The 16290-nt window shown below is 43.1% G+C and overlaps 1 long non-coding RNA gene across 1 annotated transcript in view; it reads right to left on the bottom strand.

The window, feature by feature from the left end:
* Nucleotides 1-8709: 8709 nt before the first annotated feature.
* Nucleotides 8710-16290, bottom strand: part of LOC109312178 — a 22642-nt gene continuing 15061 nt past the window's right edge. The window contains exon 3 of the long non-coding RNA XR_002101713.1: nucleotides 8710-8795. This is a non-coding gene — a long non-coding RNA (uncharacterized LOC109312178). The remainder of the gene's footprint in view (nucleotides 8796-16290) is intronic.

Here is a 16290-nt window from a genome sequence, read left to right on the forward strand (position 1 = left end):
GATATGTTAAACTCTTGTATTGTTTACCTTTTACTTGGAAATTTGTTACACTACTGACCCTTATTCATTTTTACATTTGATTGTTTTTAAGGCTTTTCACCATTTACATCATCTGTGATACTTTCAGGTGCTCAGCATGGTTCATCAAGGTTTTAATTTTCCTCCTCATGCCATGAACCTCTTCCTTTCTCATCCTCAACAATTTAATGAGTTTGATAGTTCCTCCCCACATTGTATCAGTCTGTAGTTGCTCATCTGTGTATCCACTGCAACTGGGAATGACTGCATATGATTATTGTTGGACACAATATTGTGTCTGTACTGCTGCTGGGTGTTGTTTTGTATGGCTGGGATCCTGAAGGAAAACAGGCTTTCCTTACAATTGTTAGGTTTTATTCCTAACAACAAGGCAAAATCAGTAGTTAAGTGAGGTCAGTACAAAAATATATCCTCTTTATGTGTGAATAAGAACCGAGCTGTTAAAAACAGGCAGCCAGCAATACAAATAACCCTAAAGGCATTATGGAGAAAGCCTAGTATACTGTTAAGGTAAGAAGTGAGAGAAAATATATTCCCTGAATTTTGGGTGGAAGCTCTTTCTATATTCTAGTTACAGCTATTTACATTCCACTGAGGCATGGTCTGACCTGCATTTTAGGCAGGGAAGAGCATTGGATGAAGTTTATACTGACAGTGTTTGCGTATCTTCCACGTGGTAACTATGATTTTTCTCCAGTTAAAGTGAGACCGGGAGCTTTCCTAACATGGTAGGGAGCTAACACTTTACTATTCAGTTTAAGATCAAAGCCAAAACAGATATAGTGCCCATCTTTAAGAAAGGGAAGAAGGAGGATCCAGGGAACTACAGGCCAATCAGCATCTCCTCAGTCTCTGGAAAAATCATGGAGCTGATCCTCAAGAAATTTATTGCTAAGCACCTGGAGGAGAAGAAGGTGATTAGGAACAGTCAGCATGGATTCACCAAGGGCAAGTCATGCCTGACCAACATGATTGCCTTCTGTGATGAGATGACTGGCTCTGGATGTGGGGAAAGCAGTGGACATAATATACCTTGACTTTAGCAAGGCTTTTGATACCATTTGCCACAGCAGTCTTGCAAGCAAGCTGAGGAATTATGGCTTGGATGACTGGACTGTAAGGTGGATAGAAAGTTGACTGGATTGTTGGGCCCAATGGGTAGGAATCAGTGGTTCAGTGACTAGTATCAGTTGGCAGCTGGTATCAAGTGGAGTGCCCCAGACGTCGGTCCTGAGGCTGGTTTTGTTCAATATCTTGATTAATGATGTGGAAGATGGGATGGAGTGCACCCTCAGCAAGTCTGCAGATGCCACCAAGCTGGGTAGATTACACTGGAGGGTAGGGCTAGGATTCAAAGTAACCTAGACAAATTGGAGTATCGGGCCAAAGGAAATCTCATGATGTTCAACAAGGACAAGTGCAAAGTCCTGCACTTAGGATAGAAGAATCCTATGCATTGCTAAGTCTGGGGGCTGACTGGCTAAGCAGCAACTCTGCAGAAAAGGACCTGGTGGTTACAGTGGACAATGGCTATGTGTCAGCAGTATGGCCGTGTTGCTAAGAAGGCTAACAGCACATGGGATGCATTAGTAGGAGTGCTGCAAACAGATCGAGGGAAGTCATTATTCTGCTCTAGACAGCACTGGTGAGGCCACATCTGGAGTACTGTGTTCAGTTTTGGGTCCCCCACTACAGAAAGGATGTGGACAAATTGGAGAGAATCTAGTGGACAGCAACACAAGTGATTTGGGGGCTGGGGCACATGACTTCTGAGGAGAGGATGAGGGAACTGGGATTATTTAGTTTGGAGAAGAGAGGACTGAGAGGGTATTTGATAGCAGCAATCAGCTCCCTGAAGGTTGGATCCAAAGAGGATGGAGCTGGACTGTTCTCAGTGGTGGTAGATGACAGAACAAGGAGCAATGTTCTCAAGCTGCAGGAAGGGAGGTTTAGGTTGGATATTAGGAAAAACGTTCTCCCTAGGAAGGTGGTGAAGCACTGGAACAATGTACCTAGAGAGGTGGTGGAATTCCTATCCTTGGAGGTTAGAAATCTATCCTTGGAGGTTTTTAAGGCCTGACTTGACAAATGATCTACTCAAGTTCCTTTGTGGATCTGGAGAAGATCTGGAGAAGATCGTGACAAATGATATGCAATGATCTAGTTGGGGATGGTCCTGCTTTAAGCAGGGGGTTGGACTAGATGATCTCCTGAGGTCCCTTCCAACCCTAATTTTCTATGATTCTGTGATTCTATACGTATTGGACTTTGCACTGTGCACTCATTTGCTCAAGTACATGTAGAGTTTTTAAAAATACGCAAAAAACTCAGCATAAAAGAGTCACAGAATATTGCATCATTAATCCCTAGCTATTTTAGTTAAATGTACATCGCTTAGTCAGATTAATGAAACAAAAACTAGCCTCCTTGATTGTCTTGACAGTGCCTCAAATACTTTACTGTCAGTCATTTCTACACTTGAGTTAATATGACCACACCTGAGTTAAAGTTTGAGCTACAGCTAAAAATATTCTGCAGGGCTGTGAATTAGAAGAGAGACATTACCAGGAAGGGCTGACAGACAGCAAAATTGTGGAAGAAAGGATAAGAATATAAGGAAATAAGAACTGCTATTTATTGAGTCAGACCGCAGGTTCATCTTGCCCAGTATCCTGTGGCAGAGAGTGGATGCTGAAAGGGTGAGTGAACTGATTTTGACCAGGGTTTTTTCCACTGTTCCTCTCTCACTTGCAGCTTCCAGCATTTAAGCTCTAGGAAGTTCAGATTCAGAGTCTGTATCCCTAGCTCCCATGCTTAATAGCTACTAATGCTCTTTTCCTCCAAAAAGTTGTCCAATCTCTTTTCGAATCTGGCTGAACTGTCAGATTCTACCTTAGACCTTCTTTGAAACTTGGCACTGGTTCTCTGATCCTTGGCTCCTGACCGTGGCTTATGTTTCCGATTGCACCTCTTGGATCTCCCCTCTCAGCTCCAGTAACCTGTGCCCCCACCCTGATGATTCCCAGTTCACCCCTAGTAGGCAGGTGGGCCTGAAGTAGGCTGTGTCCCAGCTGAATCCTCACAGCAAGGCATGCCCCGCTCACCCACAGTGGTACATAGTGGTGGATTTCTGAGGCACATTTCTCGGGGTGAGCCACTGACAGCTCTTCAGGGGTCACAAGCCTTCTTCCAGGTCCATCAGGCCTTGGCCTGGGCTTCCCCACTTCTGGAATCAGCAGACCTCCTCTTCAACAAGCTTGAAGAATTTATCTATGCCATGTTCAAGATCTTTAGGGACCTGCATCAGGTCCATACTGCTGAGTGAGCCTTCCAGACCCTCAGGCAGGGGTGCCGACCGGTATCAAGTTATGCTGCTGATTTAGATGGTTGGTTCCTGAGGAGAAATGAGACATTGACGGATTGTCTCATTCCAAGTGGAATGAGATAAGCCAACACTTCCAATTCTGCCAGGAACTGCAGGGTCACATCAAAGATGAGTTGGACTGAATGGGGCTACCAGATACCTTGGAAGGACTTATTGACCTCAGTATCCGTATTGGTGCTCAGTTGTTTGAATGGCAACAGAAGTGTGAGGCCATATCTCAGCCTTGAAGGCCAGCTAGGGCCCAAGAAGAGCCAACATCACCTCTGCTGGACACCGTGCAGATCAATGTGATAAAGCAGAGACTTTCCCTGGAGTAATTTTGACCAGACATTCCTGAGGAAGAAGATACCCGCCTCTTCTTTAGGGAAACTCCCAGGCCTAGGCCCACTGCTAACAGTCCAACCATCCCCTTCAACCCACATTAGGTTCTCAGGAGTCACCACACCCAAAGACTCACCCTTGCTAATCACCTTTTGTCTACAGCACTGGTTGGGGGCATATGTCTCTGTTCCAGGCCTCTTAGACACCAAAGCCTGTAGTAATTTCAGGGCCTTGATCTTTGTGGAACTACATCAGAAGCTGGTCAGGCTGAAACAAAACCCCAAAATAACGGAAACTGTGGTCAGATTCCCTTTCTCCTCAGGCCCCATTCCTAGTGACACAATTCTACTAGGAGTATTGATAGATGACCACCACAAACCTCTTTGTTTCGATCTCATCCATTTGCCTTACTTTTCAGTTATCGTGGGAAACCTTGGCTATCCTGCCACAATCTGAACATCTTGTGAGGGGTTAAGAGAGCTCCATTTTGTCTTGCTGTATTGTCTGAACTCTTGTTTGGAGAAGACTCCTTGAACTGGTACCCAGGCCAGAGGCAGGGCCAAAGATACTGGGTTTCTTGTTCCAACTTTAGCAGATTTATGACCTACCTTAGTGGGAAATACCTGTCCAATGGAGCCTGATTCATTTCTTCTTGCCAAATATTAAGACTTGGCAGTTGTGTTTAACAAGCAAGGAGCAGACCAACTTCCGCAGACTCTCCCATATGATTACCCCATTGACCTTTACACAGGGGTGTAGATTCCACTTGGGCCCATTTATTTCCTTTTCAAACAGGAGCTCAAGCTCCTCAAAGTACATTATGGAGAAACTCCATAAAGGGTTCATCAGGCCTTCTACATCCCCAGTTGGGGCCCTAATGTTATTTGCAGCTAAGAAAGATGGCTCTCTCTACCTTGTTGTCAACTACAGGGCCTTAATGGTTCATAACAATTACCTACTACTTTAATAAATGAATTACTTGAGAAGCTTCATCAGGCCAAATTTTTTTTCAAAATTAGAAAAAAAAATGCGGGGCCTACAATCTGATGGCTAGAGAATGATATTCAAAATTTGCTTTTTGAAATTGGCTTGTATTACAGCAATGGTCTAGTGGAACAGCAAAGTTTCTAAAGTCTGTTTGTGGTGAAGATTCATGTTCTCAGCATTTTAGCACCCAAGGGTCTGAAGCTAGCAGTCAGACAGGCACATACATCCTGGAAACTTAAAAACATAGAGCAGCAAAACCAGGACTTTGTTCCCTTAGAACCCATAACAAGATAGGAACATGCAGAATTAGCATCAGGTCACAATGACCAGTTGTAACCTGGCAAAGAGCCCCCAGGATTCCTGGTTTTGGTGGAATGACCCAATTAAGAGACTGGGAACGACCAAATTAAAACACTGGCAAATGACCAAATTAGGATGTATACATATCAAAGGATTAGGCCAACAGAGCATAATGAGGACAGCATGATGACCACAGGAAAAACAATCAGTGGTATCTGGAAATGAAGAATCATTGGGAGAAAAAGAATATAAAAGGAGGGCTCTTTGGGGCAACAATTTGGGGGAGGGTCATCAATCCCCAACCTTCAAGGCTGCTGACATCTTTCAAGCAAGAACCACAAGGTGGCATTTGTGTACCGCCTGGACACACTGTCTCCTTGTGAAATCCTAAGACTGGAATATGAGTAGGACTGTGTAGTTATTTTGCTTGCTTTGCCTGTAATAATCTTATGTGCTATCACTATGTATCAATAAAACTCACCATATCAAACAGAAAGGGGTCATGGTCAGTCACTTAGGCTTGTCCCACCTGGAACAAGGTATCAGGTTGGTTCATAAATCCAGTGTCAACACAATCTAGTATGTATATGGGAGAGGGATGAGTGGAAGATTGCCTCTCAGTCTCACTATAGGCACTTTGAGTATCTCATTATGGCCTTCGGACACTGCAGTACCCCCACTATCTTCCAGCACTTTGTCAGTGATGTGGTTCAAGATGAAATGGACCAATTTGTTAAAATTTATCTCAACATTTAATTTTTTTTCCAATGATCTGGCCCAGCATTCAGAACGTATGTGACAGGTCCTGCTCTGTGAGAACTGCCTGTAGGTTAAGTTATAAAAATGTGAATTCAGCAAGATCTCAATGAAATTCTTAGGTTATATAATTTCTCCATGGGGCCTAACTATGGATCCATGGAAGGTAACTGCTGTCATTGAATGGACTACTCCATGGGTTGTAAAGGGGGTTTAACAGTTTCTGGGCTTTGATAATTTTTATAGATGTTTTATCAAGGGGTTCTTGTAACCATATGAGTAGCCCTCCTCCGGATCCTCTTGAGTCTATCAACATCCTTCTTGAAGTACAGCGCCAAAAACTGGAGGCAGTACTCCAACTGCAGTCTGACCAATGCTGTATAGAGGGGAAATGTTTGGTCAATGCTTTTTGTGAATTTCATTGTGAACCTCCCAAGTTCTGAGAACTCATGGTCATAGTTGTCCCTGTTCAGTCCATCCCCACTACTAGAGAAACTGTCAAACTTGTTCTGAGGCATATATTTCACTTGCACAGTTGCTTTCAAGCTCCAGCTGCCAAAGACATTGAAGTTACAATATGTTTTCCATGTATCCCTACTTAAACATTTCACTGAAAACCCCTTTCCTGATGGTCTGAACCTGCACCCCCCACCTGTGATAGTAGGAGGCCAGGAAGATTATATTGTCAAACAGGTTTTAGACTCTAAGCATGTCCAAGGCAAGCTCTAATACCTGATTGACTGAGAGGGTAATGACCCTGAAGAATGATCTTGGGAACCAGCTGACCACATTAACACATGAGTATTGAACATTGAGGGTAACCTGGGTCACAGCGACCATGAAATTATCAGGTTCACCATCTGCTTCAAGGTCGACAAATCAACCAGCAGGACTGAAGTCTTGGACTTCCAAAACGCTGACTTCAACAGGCTCAGTGCATTAGTAGGGGAGGCAATGTGGAACCAGGAATGAAAAGCAAATGGGGTACACAAAGAGTGGTCATTGCTCAAGGATATGATCCTGAAAGCACAAAAGAAAACCATTCCAGCAAAGAGGAAAGGCACCAGAAGGGCTGGCAAGCCCTCCTGGCTTAATAGGGACATTGCAGTCATGTTAAAAAAGAGAAAAGAGGTATAGGCACAGTAGAAGCTAGGGATGGTCCTCAAGGAGGCCTATATAACAGTGGCAGCACTTGTAGGGAAATGATCAGGAAAGTCAAGGCAGTGATGGAGGTCAAGGACAATAAGAAGTACTTCTTTAGGTATGTAGACAGTAGAAGGAAAACAAATGGAAGTGCGGGACCCTTGCTTGACACCTTCGGACAGCTGGTAACTGACACTCAGGAAAAAAATGAACTTCTGAATGCCCATTTTGCTTCAGTATTTCATCAGAACAAAGGGAAGGTCAAACAAGACAAGGCTCATAGGGGGCATGCCAGGGCTGACAGCCTTCCCACTGTGGATGCTGAGTGGGTGCAATACCAATTACTAAAGCTAGACAATTATAAGTCAACAGAAACAAAAGGACTCTATCTGAGAGTGTTGAAGGAGCTGGCTGAGGTCATTGTGGGAATGCTAGCAAAGCTCTTTCAGAATTTGTGGAGCACAGGGGAAATCCCTGAGGGGTGGAAGAGGGCCAATATTATGTCTATCTTCAAGAAGGGGAAGACGGAGGACCCAGGCAACTAGGGCCAATTAGTCTAACCTCCATCCCAGGGAAAATCCTGGAAAAGCTCATTAAAGAAACTATGTGCAATACACTCGCAGAAGGTAAGTTTCTGAATGACAGCCAGCATGGCTTTGTTATGGGTAGGTCTTGTCTTACAATCTCATCTCCTTCTACAACCAGGTCTCTCACCACCTGGACACAGGAGACATGGTAGACGTTATATACCTAGACTTTCAAAAGGCTTTTGATCCAGTATCCCACAATATTCTTGTGGGAAAACTGGATGATTGTGGCCTCAGCTGCTTGACAATTCAGTGGGTGGGAAACTGGCCTCAGGGTAGGACCCAGAGAGTTCTCATAAATGGATTTGTGTCCTCCTGGTGTGAAGTGGCCAATGGTGTCCTTCAGGGGTCCATGCTTGGACCAGTGCTTTTCAACATCTTTATCAATGATTTGGATGGGGGAGTGAAAAGCTTGCTGGCCAAGTTTTTAGATGACACCAAGTTATGGGGCAGTGTGGTCATGCCAGAAGATAGGTTGCAGATAAAAGGTGGACCTGGACAGGTTTGAGAGTTGGGCAGACTGGAACCAGATGAAGTTTAGCACTTCCAAGTGTAAGGTGCTCCATCTGGGGGCAAACAACCCTCAACATACATACAAGCTCAGTGGTGACAGCTCAACTTGCACCATGGCTGAAAGGGACCTAGGGATAATGATTGACCATTGTATGGATATAAGCTGTCAGTGCAAGGTGGTGGTCAGCAGGGCAAACAACATGCTGGCATGCATCAACCAAGGCATCTTGTGTAAAACTAAGGAAGTTTTACTCCTGCTGTACTCAGCACTGGTGAGACAGTAGTTGGAGTACTGCATCCAGTTTTGGGCACCCCACTTCCAATAAGGATGTGGAAAAACTTGAGAAGGTCCAGAAAAGAGCCACCCATATGATCAGGGACTTGCAAGGCAAGCCATATAAGGAAAGGCTGAGGGACCTGGCCCTCTTTAGCCTAAAGAAGAGAAGGGTGACAGAGGACTTGATAGTGGCTTACCGCTATATCAGAGGAGTGCATCAGGAGCGTGGTGAACAACTGTTCACTAGGGCACTCCCAGGGAAGACCAGAACCAATGTATAGAAACTCCTGGAAGGCTGATTCAGGTTTAATACCAGGAAAAACTCCTTCACAGTCAGGGTGTTCAGACTGTGGAATAAATTCTCTCTAGAGGTGGTGCAGTCACCTACCCTAAAGGTTTAGAAGAGGAGACTGGACAGTCACCTCGCTGGGGTCACCTAATCCCAGTTATCTTCCTGCCTAGAGCCGGGGTGCTGCACCCAATGAATCTATGACTTAGTACAGGACTTTCACCAGAAGTATCCAGAAAAGCCAGATTCTGGGTTGCCTAGAAGGTGGCACCACAGGGAGAGAAGAGGGTGAGGCATGCCTGGCTAGGCCAAGCACCTGAGCTACTACACCTGCCCCTGATCCCTGACTAAGACAACTGTCCCAGTTCTCTGCAGCTGGATAAGCTGTCTGAAACGCCACTCACCACTTATAAATACACCTGCAGCTCCAGGCTGCAGACATGCCTTCACACAGCCTCATTCTGTTCCGGCTAGCCTTGTATTCAATGCTGTCTGGCCCAGATGACATCCCCTGGATCTCCCCTCTTGGATCCTGTAACCTGTGATTCAGTATCTCCAATACTTTCTGTGTCATGACTTTACCATAGGTACTGTAGATGAATAGATTTTAAGGTCAGAAAAGACCTCTATGATCATCTTCAATGACCTACTGCATAATATGTGTTGTAAAAATTAACTCTGCAACTCCTGCATTGAACCTGATAACTTTCAGGTGAACAAAATGTATCATTTAGAAAATATTTTATATTTATTTATATATAGTAAACATTTCATCAATGGAAATATATGATTTCCTTTTGTACATTATTCTAGTGGTCAATTCACCGTGATTTTAAAAAAATCTGCACCCCACTGCCAATTTTTGTCAATCTCCAGCCACTGAATCTTGTTGTGACTTTGTCTCCTAGCATAATGGACCCTCTATTAAAGGAGACCATTACCTGTAGACTGTGATAAAGTTTCATCTTTATCTTTGCTATGAAAAAATAAATAATTTGAGCATCTAAACCTCTTGTTGTGGTTTAGGCAAGTATACTCCATACAGAACTATTCTTCTGGGTCTTGTTTGAACCCTTTCCAGTTCTTCAACGTACCTTTTGAAGTATGCTATCAGAAATGGAATTTCTCTTTTACTAGTGGTAAATAATGCTTAATACAAATACACTGTTTTCATATTCCTATGGCCTGCACAGATTGATTTTATGTCCACATATTTCAGCATTGCACTTGGAGCTCATATGCAACGTTTCTATCTCACATAACCATTGCACAGGACAAACTCTAATTATAAAGTTGTTAATTCTCACTCAGATTGCCTCTATAAGGAATTGGGCAGCCTAATCTCTCTCTCTGTCAACCTAAAGCTCCAGCCAGGCTCTGGCTGACACATAATTGACAAAGAGTAACAATCACAGACTCAAGAGTATATATATGAACAACAAGACTACTTTGAAATGGTAACGCAGCTCAGTAACAACACACAATGCAAACAGGTAAGTGAAAGAGAAATTACATATAAACAAGAATAACAACAAAACTATATATACGGAGTTAAAATCAAATGCCGGCTTCTCCTGTAAACATGCAACGTTATTGCAGGTAGTACAGTGTAGCTTGTCACTGAGCTGAACTTACTCTAAGTTTAAAGCAAGCACTTTTCCCAAAGACCCCACAGCCCACCTCCTGTTCAGAACGTCCCTCCCACTTGGAGGCTCCATTCTTGACCCAGGGAGGGGTGATACTTCATCCTCAGTAGTCACAGGCAGTGCAGTACCTAGACTCCTGGCAGCCCCAGGCAAACTTTTAGTATTGGGCCCCCCTTCGCCAGAGATAATGATAATAATAATCAGACTTGTTACAAAAGTCTTTATCACATCTGTGGTATCAAGGTCTTTACATAGTTCATTGTCAATTGATAACACTGCCAGTCCCATATATGCACAATATTAAAACTTTTTTTTGCAATTGTATTCTTTTTTTTATCTCCTCCTTTCTGTTTGGGCCCTGGGCAGTCACCCAGTTTGCCCATGCCTGTGTCCAGGTCTGGTCACAGGGTTGCTCAGGGCTGATCAAAGCTGCTCCTCCAACCAACCATTAGCTAGAGCAGTGGTTGCAATATATTTTGAGTTTAGCAAGGCTTTTGACACTGTTCTCCACAACATTCTCCTTAATAAGCTAAAGAAGTACAGTATGAAAGTATTGTCATGTGGGGGCATAACTGGTTGGATTACCAAATTTAAGAATGTCATCAGTGGATTAATGTTGAGTTGGGAGGAGGTATTAAGTTGGGTTCCCCAGAAGTCTATCCTAGGTTTACTCTTGTTTTACTTCTTTGTTAATGATGTGGTGATGAGAGTGACAGAAATTGTTAGAGGCCTAGAGAATGTGATTTACAAAGAAAGGTTGAAAGAACTCTGGTTATTTAATCTGAAGAAAAGAGGGGGGATTTGATAACCGTCTACAAATACTTAAAGGGTGGCAAGGAAGAGGATGGAGATAACCTTTTCTCTGTGACTGTAAAGGACAGGCATAGAAGCAATGGCCTAAAGCCCTTGACTTGCAGAAGACGTTTAGTTTGGGGATTAGGAAGAACTTTTTGACGAAGAGGATGATTACATATTGAAACAGGTGATCAGGTGAAGTTCAAGGATCTCCATCCCTTGAAATTTTCAAGAATGTGATACTTGGTTGGGATGGTTTGTTAGGTATGATCCTACCTTGAGCAGAGGGCAGGACTAGATGAACTTATGTGACCCCTTCCAACCCTACTTTCCTAAGATCCTGTGAATTCTCGCCATTTGTCTAATAACCGTGCCCAAAGCATTCTCCCAGAAGGTTGGATTCTAGGATTTCTTCCTCTTGAGAGAATTCAGACCAGATTTCTTATCTCTTTGGAGAGATTCATAGCTCCTATGTTAGACAATAGTTTGATTGGGGCATTGGCTGCATCTACACTGTGGCAGAAACCATGATGCAATGCTACTGTGCAGTAGTCTCGGGCTACTACACAGTCAGTGTCACAAAAAAGCCATTCATTTGTGCTACTGCACAGTAACACAGGTTACGGTGCAGTCATTTAGCACTGTTTTATGCAAATGTCTTGTATACTCATTTGTACAGCATCTTGTGTAAATGCAGCCACTATCTACTTTTCACGTTGAAGCTAGGCAACTGGAAGCTCCGTGTGAAAGGGTCAGGGGCATAGAAGGAGAACAAACAGGAAGGAGCTTGTATCTGCTGCCTACTGGTCAATGCACTCAGCTGGGAGGGACCACACCTGAGCTGCTTTGTATCCTGTTTTGTATCCAATGACTCTAGTGTAAAATGTACTAACCATTCCTGCATCAGGGATTGGAACATGGGACTTCTCCTCCCATCTGAGTGACCTTTGAATCACTTGTCTGGGGCCAGGTGCATGGCTACCAGGCATTCTGATGGCTAAATTGGAGGCATTTAAAGGCCTAGTCTCCACCCTTGTACCTAGGGTGGAGCTAGATTCTCCTTAGTGGTGCAAATGCCAGAACAAAGAGCAATGGTCTCGAGTTGCAGCGAGGGAAGTTTAAGTTAGATATTAGGAAGAATTTTCTCACTAGGAGGACAGTAAAACACTGGAACAGGTTACTCAGATTGATGGTGGAAGCTCCATCCTTAGAGGTTTTCAAAACCTGGCTAGACAAAGCTTTGACTGGGATGATTCAGTTGGGGCTGGTCCTGCTTTGAGCAACAGGTTGGACTAGATGTTACCTCCTGAGGTCCCGTCAACCCTAACTTTCTATGATTCTATATTTGACCTGTCCTGCAGCTGGCCTCATTTGAAAATGAGAAAATAGGTCTCACTTTCTTCAAACTTCTAATCAATACATACCTCTATTCCCTAGTGTCCTATATCCATGATTTACTCCTAACCAATATTTGTATCACCTTCAAATTTTATCAGCAGTGATGTTACATTTGATAAGGACACTCAGCAGCATGGGGCCACCAGATGCTATAAAGCTGTATTAGGAAGAAACCATATTTGTTCACAATTGGTCTAAGGTGACTATAACATTATAGCCATGTCAGTTTCGGTATACAGAAGCTGATAAGGATTTGCGGGGATCCGGGTTTTCCATTTCCCATGGAAAAATGGAGAAAAACATGGATTTTCCCCTTTATTTCCCCCCATTTTCTCCATTAAAATGAGAAAACAAAGATTTCTCATTTTAATGGAACACCCCCCTTCCCTCCCAAGATTTTGCAGTTTTGCAAAGAGCTCTCTGCAGGCTGGGTGGGGAGTGAGGGGCACCCGCAGGGCCAGTGGGCTTGTGCAGGCGGATGGGGGTGAGTGAGGGGAACAGAAGTAGGGCATTCAAAGGTAGCTTTATGCTCTCCTGGGAATCCCCCTTGCAAAAGGGCCTGGGTTTATACATAATAGAGCCACTCTGCTGTTGCTATACTGCATGGAGATTCCCATTAGTAGGGAGGTGACTAAGGGGGTGGATCCATTGGGTTTGCAGGTGCGTTATGTCAGTGGGAAACCATGAAACTGTTGGAGTAGACCTATGCCTGATAACAATATATGACACTTTGCAAAACCCAAAGAAGCCAGCTCTCTGCTCTCATCTGAAAGTCTAATACAGATACATAGGATGTAGCCATTACCTGATCAAATGCACAGGTGTGCAGGCTTGGTGAGAAGCACAGAGAGAGCCTTTCAGAAAGAAAACCTTCAAGGGGGAAGGTGGAGATTGAGAGGGCTTGGTGTATAGGAAGAGCAAGACAGTGCCAAGGAGAAAGGGACTCATGCAAGAGGCCAGGAGGCCAAGTGGAAGAAATGGACTAAAGGGGTTTTAGAGCTGTAAGGGCCTATTCAATACAGTTTTTGATTCAGAGGCAGCCAGGCACTCAAGGCCATGGGATGCTTGAGGGCAGCAGCATCTTCCAGTGAATACTGCTGTGGCTGGTGAATGTTGCTAGCGCAGGGGCGGGCAGTTATTTCGGGTAGAGGGCTGCCTGCTGAGTTTTGGTAAGCCACAAAGGGCTGCATGACAGGCAGCCAGGGGCAGATAAATATTCATTTTCTAAATTTTTTAGGGGCCCCGCAGGTGAACAGAATGGCCTGGTGGGCTGCATCTGGCCCGCAGGCCACATTTTGCCCACCCCTGTCAGCTAGCGTGACTGCGCAGCAGGAGATATTATTTTTGTGCCCCCTTCAAGGTGGTCACCCCGTCTTAGTTACACTACTGATTTAATAAAATGCATGATTTAGCAGAGCATCAGCAAGGAATGATCAAAGAAAATGAATCAAATGAATCACTTCACACAGGCAAGCCACTAGAAGTACAGAGGCTCTTGCTTCAGCATGTACACATAGCCTGCATTCTGCAGTTTATGTTGAAGTGGAGAGGAGCATCTGCAGCTTCAGGGGAAAAAAGAAAAAGCCTTGAGGCTGCACATGCTTAGGCCACGCACTGCCAGATTATTTACTGAAGGAGCTGCCAGTGCGAAGAGTAAATACATCCACTTCACATATTCTAGTCAATTTAGGATCAGGCCCATTTAGCATACTCTTCTACGGGGATGCAGCACACCTGCACGACATTTGGTTTTATCAAAACTGTTTGCCCATTTCAGATAAAGGAGGTGGAGGACATGCTGGTTCCTCGTGTGTGAATCTTTTGCTTTTTATTACTATTATGGATACACTGTCAATTAGCCCAGCCCTTTTCAGCATCAAAATTAACAGTCTATTGCTAAAATGGTGGCATAGAAAAAATAATTAGCATCTACCTGCTATTTCAGTGCAGAGCATAGCCAAAGAGTAAAATCACAGTTACAAATTTTCCAGTGTTACTTGGCAAAGATCTGCCTATTTCTGCTTCCAGCAGGCCCTTCCTTTAAACACTCACCCAAATAAGAAGTTAATCTGAAGTTAGCTGCAGATTGCAGCTACTGCAGCCAAAGCAATTCAAATTTAATCTCAGCTCACTTTTACGCCAAGTTCAAATGCCTTCCCCTTCTTTCTTCGCAAATGTCTCTTTTCCTGTATTTCTTAAAGTTAAAAATGTTGTCTTCCCACAAAGTCTCCTCACAATGCCAGCTGTTAAATGAATAAACTCAAAAATAAAAATGTTGTCATTGTGAAATAAGATATATTTAATTAAATAAAATAGAAAAGGCAAGTGCTATTACCAGACCATAAAACTGTAAGGCACAAGATAAAACTAAATTACTACAAGGCCGCTCAATTCAATCTAATCCTTGACGATAAAGATGGAGCCAGAGAATTGCATGTATTGTGAAATCAACATAAGCCCTAAGCAAATATTAACTCGGGATATATAAACTGATTTATAATAAATACAACTATGAATGCTTGCATTAGTTAAGGAAATGCAAACTGAGCTATACTGTGGTGTAAGACACTCCCATTTTACACTAATATAATGGGAAGTATACACAAGAGAGCACCCAGAGACTGAGTTACAATTTCAAGTTAAATCATCTTGAGAAAAATATGGATTATAAGGAAAATATTATATATTTTTCTATTAATTTTTCATAAAACTCAATTATGAGCTTATATGAATCAAGAAAGCACCCCGAAGTTTTCTTGTTTTCTGTCTGTTTGCATTACTACATAAATCACTGCTAAAGTATTATGCACAGGGTGGCCATCCTAGAGGACATTCTGGTTTTTTGCCAATCTGTCCTCTGTCCTCTATTGATACAAAATGTGAGGCCTTTATGTTGTCTATTTTCCTCTTCAAGATAAAAACACATCAAGGTGTCTGGTTTTGTATCAATAAAGGACAGAGGACAACCAGACTGTCCTCTAGGATGGCCACCCTAATTTATGCATGACTATACTGATGGTAAAGAGACCATTCAGTCATAGGTGAGCTAGTATAAATGAGCCTAACTACATTGATTTCAGTGAGTGCCTGGTCTGTATATTTGTATGGTACCATTAATGGCATGTTTTGAGTTGTTACTTACTTCTCTTGAAGAGTCTTTCTTTTGGAAGCTGTAATGTGCAACTGCAGTATCTAATAGCTACATCCTGCAAACATTCCTGGACATCAATCACTTTTACTTGGTTGAGCAGTATAAGAACACAGGCGTCTTTCTGGATCAGACCAGAGGTCCAAGTTGTCCAGTATCCTGTCTCAGACTGTGACAAGTTTAATTTTGGAACTTCCTAACTTCTGAATGCTTGAATTTGCAACCTGAATAATGTCATCTTTTTTGTGTGATTTCCTTGCTGTTTAAAATGGAAACAGAAACAATCCACCCTTGCAGATTTCAATACGTGTCCTCAGGTTTGAAACCGTTCAATTCGCCTTGCAGACCTCTATCACTTGAGCTAACAGCATAGTAGGTTATCATCTTTGTGGACCAGTACTAAATAAGTGTGAGATATACATTTTGGCAATGAGTTTCATAGATATGATGCATAAACTGCGGTTTGTTTCTCTGGAGGCTCGCAAAAATTACAGACACACAGTCATCAGTCAGCACAAAATTTGTTTGCAAACAAAGTCAGAGTGGGGCATTGATGCCCAAATCAGCTTCTGACAAACTAATTGTGTTTGCAAGCGGAATTTATCTTCTCTCTCCTGAGCACGTGTGCAGACACCGGAACTCTTACGAGCATACATGTAGTTACATCATTACATACATCACATGTATAGTATAATTAACTACTTAA

This window comes from Crocodylus porosus, unplaced genomic scaffold, assembly GCF_001723895.1.
Source record: "Crocodylus porosus isolate Cpor-Errol unplaced genomic scaffold, CroPor_comp1, whole genome shotgun sequence".
NCBI classification, from domain to species: domain Eukaryota; kingdom Metazoa; phylum Chordata; order Crocodylia; family Crocodylidae; genus Crocodylus; species Crocodylus porosus.